The 12580-nt window shown below is 46.7% G+C and overlaps 1 protein-coding gene across 4 annotated transcripts in view; it reads right to left on the reverse strand.

Moving 5' to 3' along the window:
• The window catches only part of LOC148040538 (3-ketoacyl-CoA thiolase 1, peroxisomal-like), a 215272-nt gene that overhangs the window by 73083 nt on the left and 129609 nt on the right, over nt 1–12580 (reverse strand). The gene's annotated exons all lie outside the window — the stretch shown is intronic.

Here is a 12580-nt window from a genome sequence, read left to right on the forward strand (position 1 = left end):
ACCACAAAGTTTCTGTAAGTAGACACGTTGCCTTCCCACTCTTGCCAATCTAGTTTTTGCAGTTTGCAAGTGCTAGAGCTTTGCTACCCATGCCCCAATCGCAGAGGACATCTCAACCAAAGCTGCCCATCAAAGTCTACCACATCCTGGCACCTATTTTCAGCCTTCTTCTTGCTGATCTCTCCTCCTATTGCCATCATCTCATGTCCACCATGCCCGGAAGGCTGCATTTACTGTTAAGCAACTCCTCCCAATTGCCACTAGCTGATCTAGGACACTTCTCCACCGTTTGCTTCCTGGTGACCTTCCCCAATTGGAGGTGACCCTATATCTGTTGTGTTTGATGCCCATCACGCTGTGTTTGTACTTCCTCAGCTGTCGCTATCACTTTCTACTACATTTTCACCATCCCAAGGCTCATTTGCCTATCGTCTACACCCTAAAGGTTGCGTTTTTAGCTTTTCTCTCTCCTCTGCCTGTCTAACACAAATCCGGCTATTGAAATTACATGCTAAATTAGCCACTTAAACAAACCCAAAAATGCTTCATTAATGAAAACCCTAAAATGGTGCATGAGTTGAGAGAGTTTTGAAAAGGATGCATGGTACAAGGTCCCGAAACCTTCTACAAGTAGGCATGCTACCATCCATTCAGTTAAATCTCATTTTTCCAAGTTTTAGGCTCTCTAGCTTTGTTGCACACACCCCGTTCGCAAAGGGCATCTCAATCGAAGCTGCCCATTCCTGTCCACGCCCATTAGGCATCTATTTATAGTCCCATCTTTAAAGTATTCACTCCTAGAAGCTATCGCCAACTGTCACCCACCTCCTAGAAGGCTATGTCTTCACCCTAGTGGCTTCATACCTTGTGTTTGGTGCTCTACCTTCATCAGTAGCTGTAGACGACCTCTCTAATGGCTGCATTTTGGTCACACCTTGATGCTCTCCTACTTTTATCAAACCTTGATGCTCTCCTACTTGTCGCTCTGCACCTGGAGGATGTGTTTGCACATTTCCTCTCTCCTCACTACCTCTGTCTTCCACCAAATCTGATATACACTATTGTGTTTGCTGGTGTCTAACACTCAGAGGCTACCTTGCTGTGTTTTGGGATCAGTCACGAGTACAACACACTCCCCCGCTCAAAACCTCTGCCTTAGTCCTCAAGACATGTGCTTAGCCACGTGGTGCTGCAGACTTGGGGAAACCCGCTTGTTGAAGCTGCTAGGTTTAATGTCACGCTAGCAAACGGTATGAGAGTGAAACCATTCGAGGTCCTGAAAAATTGGCCAGTGAAGATCACAGGAGTCCAGTTCTCTGTTGACTTTATAGTCATGAAGGGAGTGGACTACGATGTCCTATTAGGCTGACCCTGGATGCGCAACGCTAGAGTCATCGAAGATTGGGGTAACGGCTTGATATTCCTTGGCAATAGAACTAACGTCGTACAAATAGAAATGGACACTTGGAAGACCTCACCAGTCGACCTGGACGCCATCTCTACTATGCTCAAAGGGAACACTCAGGTCAGGAAGCCCTATGAGTCCTTGACCAGGTATATCCCATACCCAGAGGATGAGTGGGATTGGATACACGTCCTTGCTACAATTGACTTGCCATTCTCTGAACAGGAGGCATACGAGCAAGCCATCAAAACGGTCGGCAAGACAAACGGAACACTTCCTACGCCACTCTACATGATGGCAGCAAGCCCCCATGGAGGGCCTGAGCCTGTTACCTTCCAAGTGCCTTCCAAAAAAAGGGAACTCCAAGGAATACTGGAGTACTTAGCGGACCGGCTAGCGGGCAACTCATCCCAACTTCAAGCCGCTCTAGGACCTCTTGGAGGAGTCGGAGTGGAAGTGGACCAAGGTGCATGAGCTGAACCTCATGTATAACTGGGCCTTGGTCCCCGACCAACGAGACGAGGCAGAGCAAGCCTTGGGAGATGATGGTGTTTTTGCAATCTAGTATGAAGCTTAAGGTAGTGTGTTAACATCTTTTGTACCCCATCACAAGAATATTATTTGTTATCAAGTATACTTGGGTGTTTGTTGGTGGCTATGGCAAAGTGAAGAAGGAGAGAACACAACCTTTTTATTTTTTGCTTATGTAATTAAAGACCAAAGCACATAGTGGAATAATGAAAGACACACAATCGATGAAAGAGATAATGTGCAAGATGTGACTGGGAATAGGAATCCACTATGACAAGAGTACAATGGTTGAGTGCCAACTCACACACTCGCTCCTTCAACAACGACCAAGACCAATAATGCCATATTGTTTCCCAATACTAAACCCATATTTGAATTGCCTCGAGAAGCATAGGTTGCTTGTAGTCAGGATTCCACCTCTTGTGCTCGTGTAATGGCAATATCTATATCCCCCAAGGGGACACTACTCAACTGCAATTGGATGTTAAAGTCCAAACCATGTAGGAAATATTGCAATTGGGTAGCTGCGGGGATAGGAATAGAGGTGTCCAACTTACGGAAAACCTCTTTTATTTTCTTCACATAAGCACGAATATCCTCGAGAGTTCCGAGTATAGTTTTCATTCCTACATAGTTTGTTTGCTTGCATGAGCATTGTATATTCAACATTCTCTCATTAGTTCAAATTGCCATGTGTTCATTTTCTTTGAGTTACCCTAACCCTAATTATGTTCTTTTGAGTTTATGCTTTGTTGTACACTTGCATTTATGTTTCTGTGTTAGGGTATTTCTTCACATGATATCAAAGGAAGATTCTCTTCCATGAAACCTCGTCCTTTGATCTGAAAGCCCTTCGCAAGAAGCAAGAGCAACATGAAGGCAAGATGAATTCAAACACGTCTTCACCACATCATCATGATGCTTCCAAGCCTAGCACATCGAGACACGCGACGGAGTGGGCTTCATAGCTTGCTCCTCCATCGGACATGGCCAGGGAGAGACTTCGGACTACCACGGAGTCCACAAACTATGCAAGATCTCACAAGACAAATATGATCTCACTCTCATGTATCGAACTCAATAGCAAATTGAAGGTAAATTTGAGTTTTCCCCTTTAGATTTGGTGCACGAGTCTAAAGCTTTTGCAAGGATGGAAGCTCCACAAAGGACTAGCCATTCTAACGTGGAAATTGGCATGGAGTATATACCATTTTTCTCTCTACCACCATCATCTACATCCTTACCTCTTTCATCTTTTTCACGCATGTCTCCACCTTCATTCACTCTTATGTCAAGTATGCATGCTACTTCTTCATATTCTTTTGACTTTACTTCCTATTTTTTGCAAGATATTGGTGATACTCATGACAAAGGAACTCTTTAAACTAAGTATTGGTTCATTAACCCCGAAGAGGATAGATTTTTCTAGTTACACTCAAGAAAAGGTAAATAAAAATTGCAAGAATCTATGATAAGTGCTTCTTTTTTATCTTTTCCTTCAACTTTTATATCTCATGGTCAACATGATTTTGGTGATTCATCTATTTTTTGATTTGCATTTAATGGAAAAAATGAACCTAACACTTTTCCCACAACTACACAAATGACAAATCCAATTAATCTCCCACGCATCCCACCCACTAGTTCTACTACAGTCTCCTTCTAGCCTCCATTCAATGCACCTTTCATCACACTAGGGGATACTTCACCCTTGGGCACACCTTTTAGGACCTGGTCTTTTCCTCAGGGTGGTATCTCTATGATGGAGGTTCATTCTCCCATCCACACAGTTTCACGTTTTTCACGGCTTGGAAATGTCACCCAAACTTCACAAAGTGTGGATCAATTGGTTTCACAGTTTGCCTCCATGGCATTTCCTAGTGGGTCTTTTGATCATTTTGTTATACCCAAGCTGACCGTTGGATAGGGCTTGCATGTCCGACACTTCCATCTCCACCAACACTTTATGGAAACATTCATGTTTCAATGTCTCTACATCAATCAGCACCCATTGAACATTATCAATCTATTTATACCTAACCACCTCCCCGTCCTACTTATCCCCCTTCGCCACCTTCTTATTCCACTTACCCAACACCTCATGGTTCTTCCTCCTCATTAGTCAAACATGCCTTTAATGACAAGACTCATTTTAATGGCTCAAACTTCACTACTTGGTCAAACCTAATAAGACATATCCTTGACTCCCAAAACCTACCGGATCTTGTGCAAAGATTTAAATCCTAACCTAATCCCACCTTGGTTTTATATGAGGTGGTCTACTCATGGAAAGCTAAGCATGCCTCTGCTATTGTCAAGCTAATGCAAGGTCTATTACCTCAATTTCATTCACATCTTCACTATTTTGGCTTAGCGTATAAGCCTTGGGTACACTTGACCGACCGCTATGCGGTTTGAGACAGGACCTATCGTATAAGTTTGCATCAGGAGCTCCAAAACTTTAAAATCACTATCCACAATGACTTGAAGGTCAAGATGGCTGAGTATCAATGCCTTCTCGCCGAGTTATCTACCATGAAGACTCTTAAGTCCTTAGACGATCAAGTCACATAGTTTCTAAACAAGCTACCAAGAAAATACTTCCATTTTGTACAGCAAGTGATCTCACAGCCCACCATGCCCACATTCTATGAATTTGAGTGTTAGCTATTGTGTTATGCTCCACTATTCGATTTGTTTCATAGTTTGACCTCTACAAAGGGGACCCTACTTACTTCTTCTCCAAAGGGGCAGCAAGGGAAGGATGCACAAAATCAAAATTCCAATCAAACTCAAAATGAAAATGAAAATCAAACTAGTGAGACCCAAGGAAACTCCTAGTTCTCTCTAAAACTTGGGTGGCACAATGTACCAAATAAAAATTAGTGTTGTCAATATTGTTAGAAGACTCACCACCTTGATGATGAGTGTCAATCAAAGGCAAGAGGCACAACACCAAAAGCTAAGACTCACACCCCTATCCCTTGATCGAGAAACCCCCAACAAGGGAGGCGGGTGTTGAGATGGCAAGCTCAACACATGCGGACATTGATGATGGACTACCTGGCTAGATGGTTCCGCACATCTACACTTAGCATGTCAGTAGTCATTATGATTCTCACATGGCCGCTGACTTATCACTTATTATATTTAGTTTGTCGAACCTACCTACAGCTGCATAGTTATAGCGCCACTCGATTAGTATAGTCAGTTATGCATTGTTTGACTTAGTAAGCCATTTTTCTTTATGCTATATCTTATCTATGCTTTGTGTATATTATATTGTGTGTGGAAGAAGAAAAAACTAGCAAGAAAACCTTTTGTCTTCCATCTCTTTTCTTGTATTCTTGAGTAAGCTTCCTCTTATGTGTATGGTGTATGTTTGATGTAACAGCTCAAGTAAGTCCCCCCTATAAGGCGATTCTTGACATGGTACCAAAGCTGCACTAGCGAAAGAGGATGGTTTTGAAGGCTGAAGTGAAGGAGAAGAAGTAAGGATTCGAGCAAGCAAGCAACGGGTAAAAAGGAAGATTTGAAAATGGATATTTGAACTTCCCCTCCCCCTACCTGCGCCACTCCCCCCCGCCCTCCGCCCTCTCGCATGTCCTCCCCCCTCCCACTCAACAATCCCCCCCTTCCCACTCGACAATCCTTCCCCCCCTCCGCCCTGTGGTCACCTACCCTACGCCCACCGCCTACCCTGCGCCCCCTCCCCCCACGCACTCCCCCACCTCTTCCGCCTTGAGGCCTAACCAGGCGATCACACCAACATGTTTGAAAACAGGAAATTTTCCCTCCCTCCCCCTCCTCGCCATCGACACACTCCCCCCCCTCCAGTTGCTCCCTCCCCCCTATAGCAACTCCCCCCCCCCCCCCTCCGGGTAGCACAGCAGCATGATAGGTAGGTTCCCAGCAAGGAAGCGCAACAGAAACCTCTGGTCAGACACCGACGCATTCTGCGAGTGCCCCCCAGTCAAACACCTTGCACATCATCCTCTCTGAGGAACAGCTCTTAGCCGTCCGTCCCACAGAGATGGAGTTGAAAGAAACAGCGATCTTCGGTCAGGTCATTGAACACTCCCCATTGAGGGCCCAGCTACGGGATTGGCTCCACTCCACGCTGCGCATTGACATAGCGCAGGTCATGGAGGCAATCCTCATGGGCCAAGGGATCTTCATGGTTCAACTCATGTCTGTCGACGCAGCTCGTGAGTTAGTAGAGATAACTTGCTTATTTTGGACTAAAGATAATAGAATAGATATTTCAAGTCTAAATAGCAATGCTATTAGAGTATATAAGATGAGTACTTGAGGGTAATATGCCAAAACCTAATGCTACATGCGCAACATGCACTACTGCTATCTACAACTTATAACTACATAGATGGAAGTGGATACATCATACATGCATAATCATACAAATAAGAGAACTGTGGGCTTAAGAGAGAGAAGGTTGAGAGAAATTGTTTGAATCTCAAATAAGCTAATCTCTTGGGAGAATCATATTAATATAAGGAGCATTTAGCTTGTCCCAAAGTACAGTTCGAATGGGAAAGATGTATCCATTAAGTTGGTACCTTATGGTACTAATACATAAGGTACGAAACCTAAAGTATGGTATAGTATAAAACCTTACGTACGTGGTACTAGTGCAACTATGGTTGAGAGAGAGGAAGAGTCTAGTGAGTGAGAGAGAGAGAGAGAGAGACTTGGGAGCGCCCCGCCCTGCCGCCGGCCGTTTGACCTGCGGGCCCTGGTCGCAGCCGTCGCCTGTCTATCCTGTGGGTCCTGGTCACAGTTGTCGCCATCAAACCTGGGCGCTGTCGCCTGTCAGCTCGCCACAGGTAACAGATTTCTTCTTCGCCTCAGCGAGAGCCAACATCAAGCGTTCGGGCTTGCGCCCCTGGTTTCTGCTACCTGTGTTTGCGCCTAGCACGTGCAATCTAGCCCTGCACACTGAGACAGAGCAACCCTGCCTCTGTACACAGAGCAAGAGAGAGAGAGAGAGAGAGAGAGGTCGCCCTCTGCTGCGTGCTGGGCGGAACCCCGCCATCCACTGGCGCCCCGTTTCCTACGCGCGACATCTGCCTGGAGAGAGAGCCGTCGCCTGTTCGCTTTACCTGCGCCTTGTTGACGCCTGGACCTGCGCCGTCGCCTGTTGCCTACCAAGTCGCCTGGACCTGCGCCACCTATCCTGACACCCGGTACGCTCTCGCTGTTGTCCCGTCTGCCCTACGTAAGGCCTGCTGCAGGTGGATGCCTGCAAAGAGCATCTTGTGGTGACGCGCCTAAAGCGAGAGAGAGCGGGAGAGAGAGAGGGTCAGTTCTCCTTCGAGATCAGATAGTGATACACGATGGCTGGTTTGGATCTGGATTTCATCAACCAAACGGTGGCAGCACTTGGCCCGAATTCTGATGCTGAGGAACCTGAGGATATGGTTCCGTGCAACAAAGAGATGCCCCCTGGTCCCGACATCCAGCCTGCGGGTAAATGTACCGAGCATACTTCGGAAGAGATCGGTGTTCATCAGGATCGTTCCTATGCTCAGGTTGCTTCGGATTCTGTGGACTCTCAGGATGTTGACTGGGAGCATTTGCTAGAATTTGCCAACACTTTGCTTGGCGATTATGTTCAACATAATCAGGAAGTCTTTTCTGACTCTGCACCTGAAGATGTTCTGGAAGCCACCGTGGACCCAAAAACTGTCCTACGCTCCTTTTCGGTGTTTTATGATCGCGCTGTGATACTCTTCTTCACTAGTCAAATCCCGCTGCTTTCCCGTATTCGCGAGTGGCTGCACAGTCTGCTACAAGGGGAATGTGTTGAAGAGATTTTTGTTGGGTCCCGAGGTTTTTTTGAGGTCCTGTTGAAATCGGAGACGCACCGTGCTGCTCTTCTGTCTAAACTGCCTTTGTTTTTCGATCGCCGGTTGGTTCATGTGGTTCCATGGCGCCCAATACCAGATTTTCAGCGTCTGCTGCAACGTGAATGCCCTGTGTGGGTAGAAGTGGAAAATTGTCGGGCTGTTTATTGGCCACTATTGAAGGATGCTATGGCCGCTGTGGGCACTGTTCTGATCCCTCCCAGTCTCAGAGCTGTGAATCGCAACCGCTTGTGTATATTATGGGACACTGCAAGAAAAAGGCCTGCTTGGTTACGCCTCAATTGCTCTGGCATGCATCCGTTACACTTTCGTTTGAAATGGGGCAATTTTGCAGGCCATTCCTTTTCGTGTGGACAGTTGGGGAACTTTATGGCCGAATGCCCGGAACAGCAACACACTTCAGATGTTGACCATGTTGCGCCGCCCATGAAAGATATGGTGTGTGATGCTCCGTCGCTGGATACTATCCCCCAGCCCCAAGTTCTGGCCTAAGGTAAACAACAGGTTTCGGGTCTGGATTCCCGTGCCACTGATTGGGTTGAAGTACGTGCAAAAAAAGGCAACAGGGTTGTTGCTGGCATGGAGAATACTGTGCCTACTACCTCACAAGATTCCATGCGTACATATATGCGCAGGAAGGAAATGTTGTCTTCCGAGCGCTCTGCTCCTGCTATGGTTTCCTCTACCCCCCGTCCTCAGCCCGCCAAGAAAATGTATTCGGATCGTCCAAAGGGTCCCCCTGCTAAGCTGGCTTTTGATACCAGAGGCAACGTCATTACCCCATGGGACCGTCGTTATCCCCGTTCCAACCCCAAGCCAACAGATATGCCGTCTACTTCCAAATCTGGTCCGCAGAACTCTTTTGCGGTGTTGGTAGATTTCTTGGACGAGGGAGTCCTGGACATTCTCGCTAACAAAGTCAAATCGAGGCAAGTTGTGCCTCGTACCTGATTTTGTTTTGAATACACATGAAAATTGCCACATGGAATGTACGAGGAATGTATTGTATGAGAATCAGTGAAATGTCCTGTGCGCTGTTGAGCACAAGAGTCACGGTGAAGCCGGAAAAGTTGTGGATTGCCATGGCTTTCGTTTGTTTTATGCAGGGACACAGGCCATGCATTATTCGGGTGTGCTCATGATTGTACATGACAAATATCAGCCGGTTCTTATTAAAAATGATGTTCATGGCCGCTTCTTGGTGATTGAAATTTTATTCGAAGGGGAAATCTTATGGTTACTTGGCCTCTATGCTCCGAATGATTCGTTATCTCGTTGGGAGCTTTGGCAGACTTTGCCGACCTCCTTGTCACTTGGCAGACGGGGCTTCTTCATGGGGGATTTCAATATGTGTGTTGATTCTTCCCAGTCCACATCGGAGCATTCGGTAATGGATGCGCCGGAAAGTCGTATGTGGCATGAGTTGGCTCTTGCTGTTCTTAAGCAAGACCTTTGGTCCTGGCTCCACCCGTCTTCTACAGGGTTTACTTTCCATTTTGCCCAGTATGCAACAACATGGTCGCGATTGGACCGTATATATATCATGCAGAATGATGATTTTCTTCCCGAGATGCTCGAAATAAAAGTGTTGCAGTAATATGCCTTGTCGGACCATTTCCCGCTGCAGCTCGAGCTCCTTGCACAACCCATTGCACCTTTCAAGCAATTTCTGGGGAGACTCTCTTTGCGTTTCAATTCGTCTTACTTGAAGCATGCAATCTTTCAGGGCTATATGCAGCAATTGATTGACAGATTCTTCGTGGACTTCTCCTCTCAGGGCACTGCGTCATTTGAAAGATTGCTCTCTAATGTGCAGCAGGTTGCTCGGCAGTATGGGATCTATCATGCCTCTCTTTGTCGGCGGCGTCGCCAGGCAGCAGAGGACCTGCTGGCTTTGGTTCGTTCTCTGCTGGTGGACACTCTGGATGATGCATTTCTGCTTGCACTGGCTACGCGGGTGGCTGATCTTATTAAAGAATTCCAATTGAAATCATATCAGCAGGCCAAACTGCAACATCTGACGGAGACTTTGCAAGATAGTGCATGTCAGACCCATAAGTTCTTTCAAGCTCTCCACGCCTCTCCTGCTCGAGAGAATATGACTAGACTCGAAGATGCAGAAGGCCACCTTATCTTGGATCCGCAGACTATTGTGCATATGTGCAGAAATTATTTCCGTGACCTTCTCGGTTCCACTTCTCCACCTTCAGCCCAAACTGATCAGGCCCGTTCGGTTTTTTATGACCTGGTCCACAATCAGCTTCCGCAGGACATGCAAGCTACTATGGAGTCAGATATTTGTGAGGCAGAGGTTATGGACGTCTTGTTACACTTGCCCAAGGATAAAAGTCCGGGTTGGGATGGTCTCACCAATGAGTTCTTTGAAGCTTTTGCTACCCAACTGGCGAAACCATTGCACGCTTTGTTTCAGCAGGTGTGGGAAACGGGGATCATGCCTTCCTCATGGAAACAAGGTCTTATTAAACTGCTTCCAAAAGTTCCTTCGCCATCTAAGTTGACACAATGGCGCCCAATTTCTTTGATGGGTTCAATGTACAAAATCTTTTCCAAAGTAATGGTGAATCGGCTCCATAAGCATCTCCCTACCATTGTGCACCCTCTACAGTATGGTTTCATTAAGCGCCGAAATATTCTGCACAATGTATTGAATGCTCAACTGACAATTGATTATGCAAGGCATTCTAATCAGGAGGTAGTACTGATTCAACTGGACCTAGAAAAGGCTTTTGACTATCTGGACTGGTCTTTCGTTGTTGCTGAACTTATGTCTGCTATGGGCTTTGGTGCTCGGATGTCTCGTCTAATCTACACCATTAGCGATGCAGCGTCTTCGCGAGTCATGCTGAATGGAGGTGTTACTGAGCCATTTGTCCTTGCCCGCTCTGTCAGACAAGGGTGCCCTTTGAGCCCTCTATTCTTTGCCCTTGCGACACATCTAGTTCTTTCGATGTTATCTCATATGGCAGCCTCTTCTCAGTTGGCCGGACTGTCGATTCCTACAAGACAGCACTTCATTAGCCAATCCCTGGCGGATGATAGTTTTATGATTTTGCGTACGGACAAGGATAACCTTCGAAAAGCATTGGATGTTTGGGGTCTCTTTGGTCAGGCGTCCGGCCTTCGTATCAATGCGCTCAAATCAGCCATTCTCAGCTGCACGGAGTCGGATTTGCAGTCCTTGGACTGGCAGGGTCTGGTTGTTCCTCGTGGCTCCATTGTCAAGCACCTTGGGTACCCTTTGGATGTTGATGTTCCCCCAAAGCAACTTCTGCGGTGGATTTCTCAAAAAATGGTGGATAAGTTTATGTATTGGAAGTCTCAAGCCTGGCCCTTCCATGTTCGCCTCAAAGTAGCCCAGACAATTATGTTGCCAACGCTCACATATTTCTTGCCATTGTTGCCCTGGACTGCTACGACTCTGAATGCTCTTACTTAGTCTATTCGTTTCATGCTATGGAAGAAGGACTCATTGCATGCAGGTATTTCCTGGATCTCTTGGTCGCATGCGTGCACCCCCAAACGCATGGGTGGCGGAGCTATTTTAGATGCCCAAACTCACATGCAAGCACTCCATTGGTCTCTTTTCCGCGCCATGTGCTCGGATCATCATCCATGGGTCGATATAGCCCGTTATTTCCTTGAGGGCCATGGCCTTCTGCATGGCAATACCCAAATCCGGAGTTCTTGGTGGCATGTTCTTAATGCTGATTCGCGGTTCTCCAGTTCTTCTTCGTCGCTGCTTACTCATTTGGTATGTTCCTGGAAACAGGTCCTCCAGAAGGCTCAGTGGTATCCAACGGAGAATCGCTTAGCTACTAACTCTTTTCAATTGGAATTGCTGGCAATCTCGCGTTTACTTTCATGGGAAGGTAAACATGAGCTTAGACCACAATTCAATCGGATGGCACGATTGGGCTTGTCTTCAATTGCGGATGCCACCCTTGCCAGATGCAATGTGCTTATATCGTTTTGTACAGCCAGGAGGCTCTTCAGGATCCCTCGTGGATACAGACCTTTATGGGAACAGCTTTTGAGGGTGCTCCAAAGCCGACAGCCCTTTCCTGCCCTTGCTTCGGATCATCCTTGGCAGGATTGGGACCTACAAGGTCGGCTGACTTTAAGCAAAGCTTCTGCTAACCAAGTGTACCATCTTCTGATTAAAGATCATCAATGGCTAGTCACTAAAGCGAATGCTTTATGGGGATTGCGTGAATCCCGGTCATGGTGGAGGCCGACTGTGATGGAGGGCTGGTTGAACAAGACATCCTTCAAATATAAAGTCTTTCTTTGGAGAGTGATGATTGGTGGTTTTCCGCTTGCTTTAGCTCTTTCCAAGCGACGAATCTCCAATGGCAACTGTTTCTTTTGCACCACTACTATGGAATCCGCCCGCCACCGATTTATTTGTTGCCCCATCGCTAAGAAAGTCTGGTTATTTTTGTCGGCTGTTTGGCAAGGGGTAGTTGGTTTCACCCTGCGCCCCTTTGATTGGGTTTTCGGGCAGCCCAAATACCCCACTCCGGCACAGCCACATATAAAGCTCATGTATCATTTTCTTCGATATTGGGGCTGTTGGCATAACTGGACCATTCGGAATGCTTTTCTTTTTGACTCCGCCTATAATGTTCAGCGGCATATTGCGAGGCTTAAGGGCCTCTTGTATTGGCAGTTAGATCTTCTCCAACATTCTGATTTGCTCTCTAGGGAGGACTCACGTCCCTGGCATATGGCAATTTCC

Source organism: Lygodium microphyllum, chromosome 2 (assembly GCF_053477565.2).
Source record: "Lygodium microphyllum isolate KBCC chromosome 2, Lygodium_microphyllum_v1.1.10, whole genome shotgun sequence".
NCBI classification, from domain to species: Eukaryota; Viridiplantae; Streptophyta; class Polypodiopsida; order Schizaeales; family Lygodiaceae; genus Lygodium; species Lygodium microphyllum.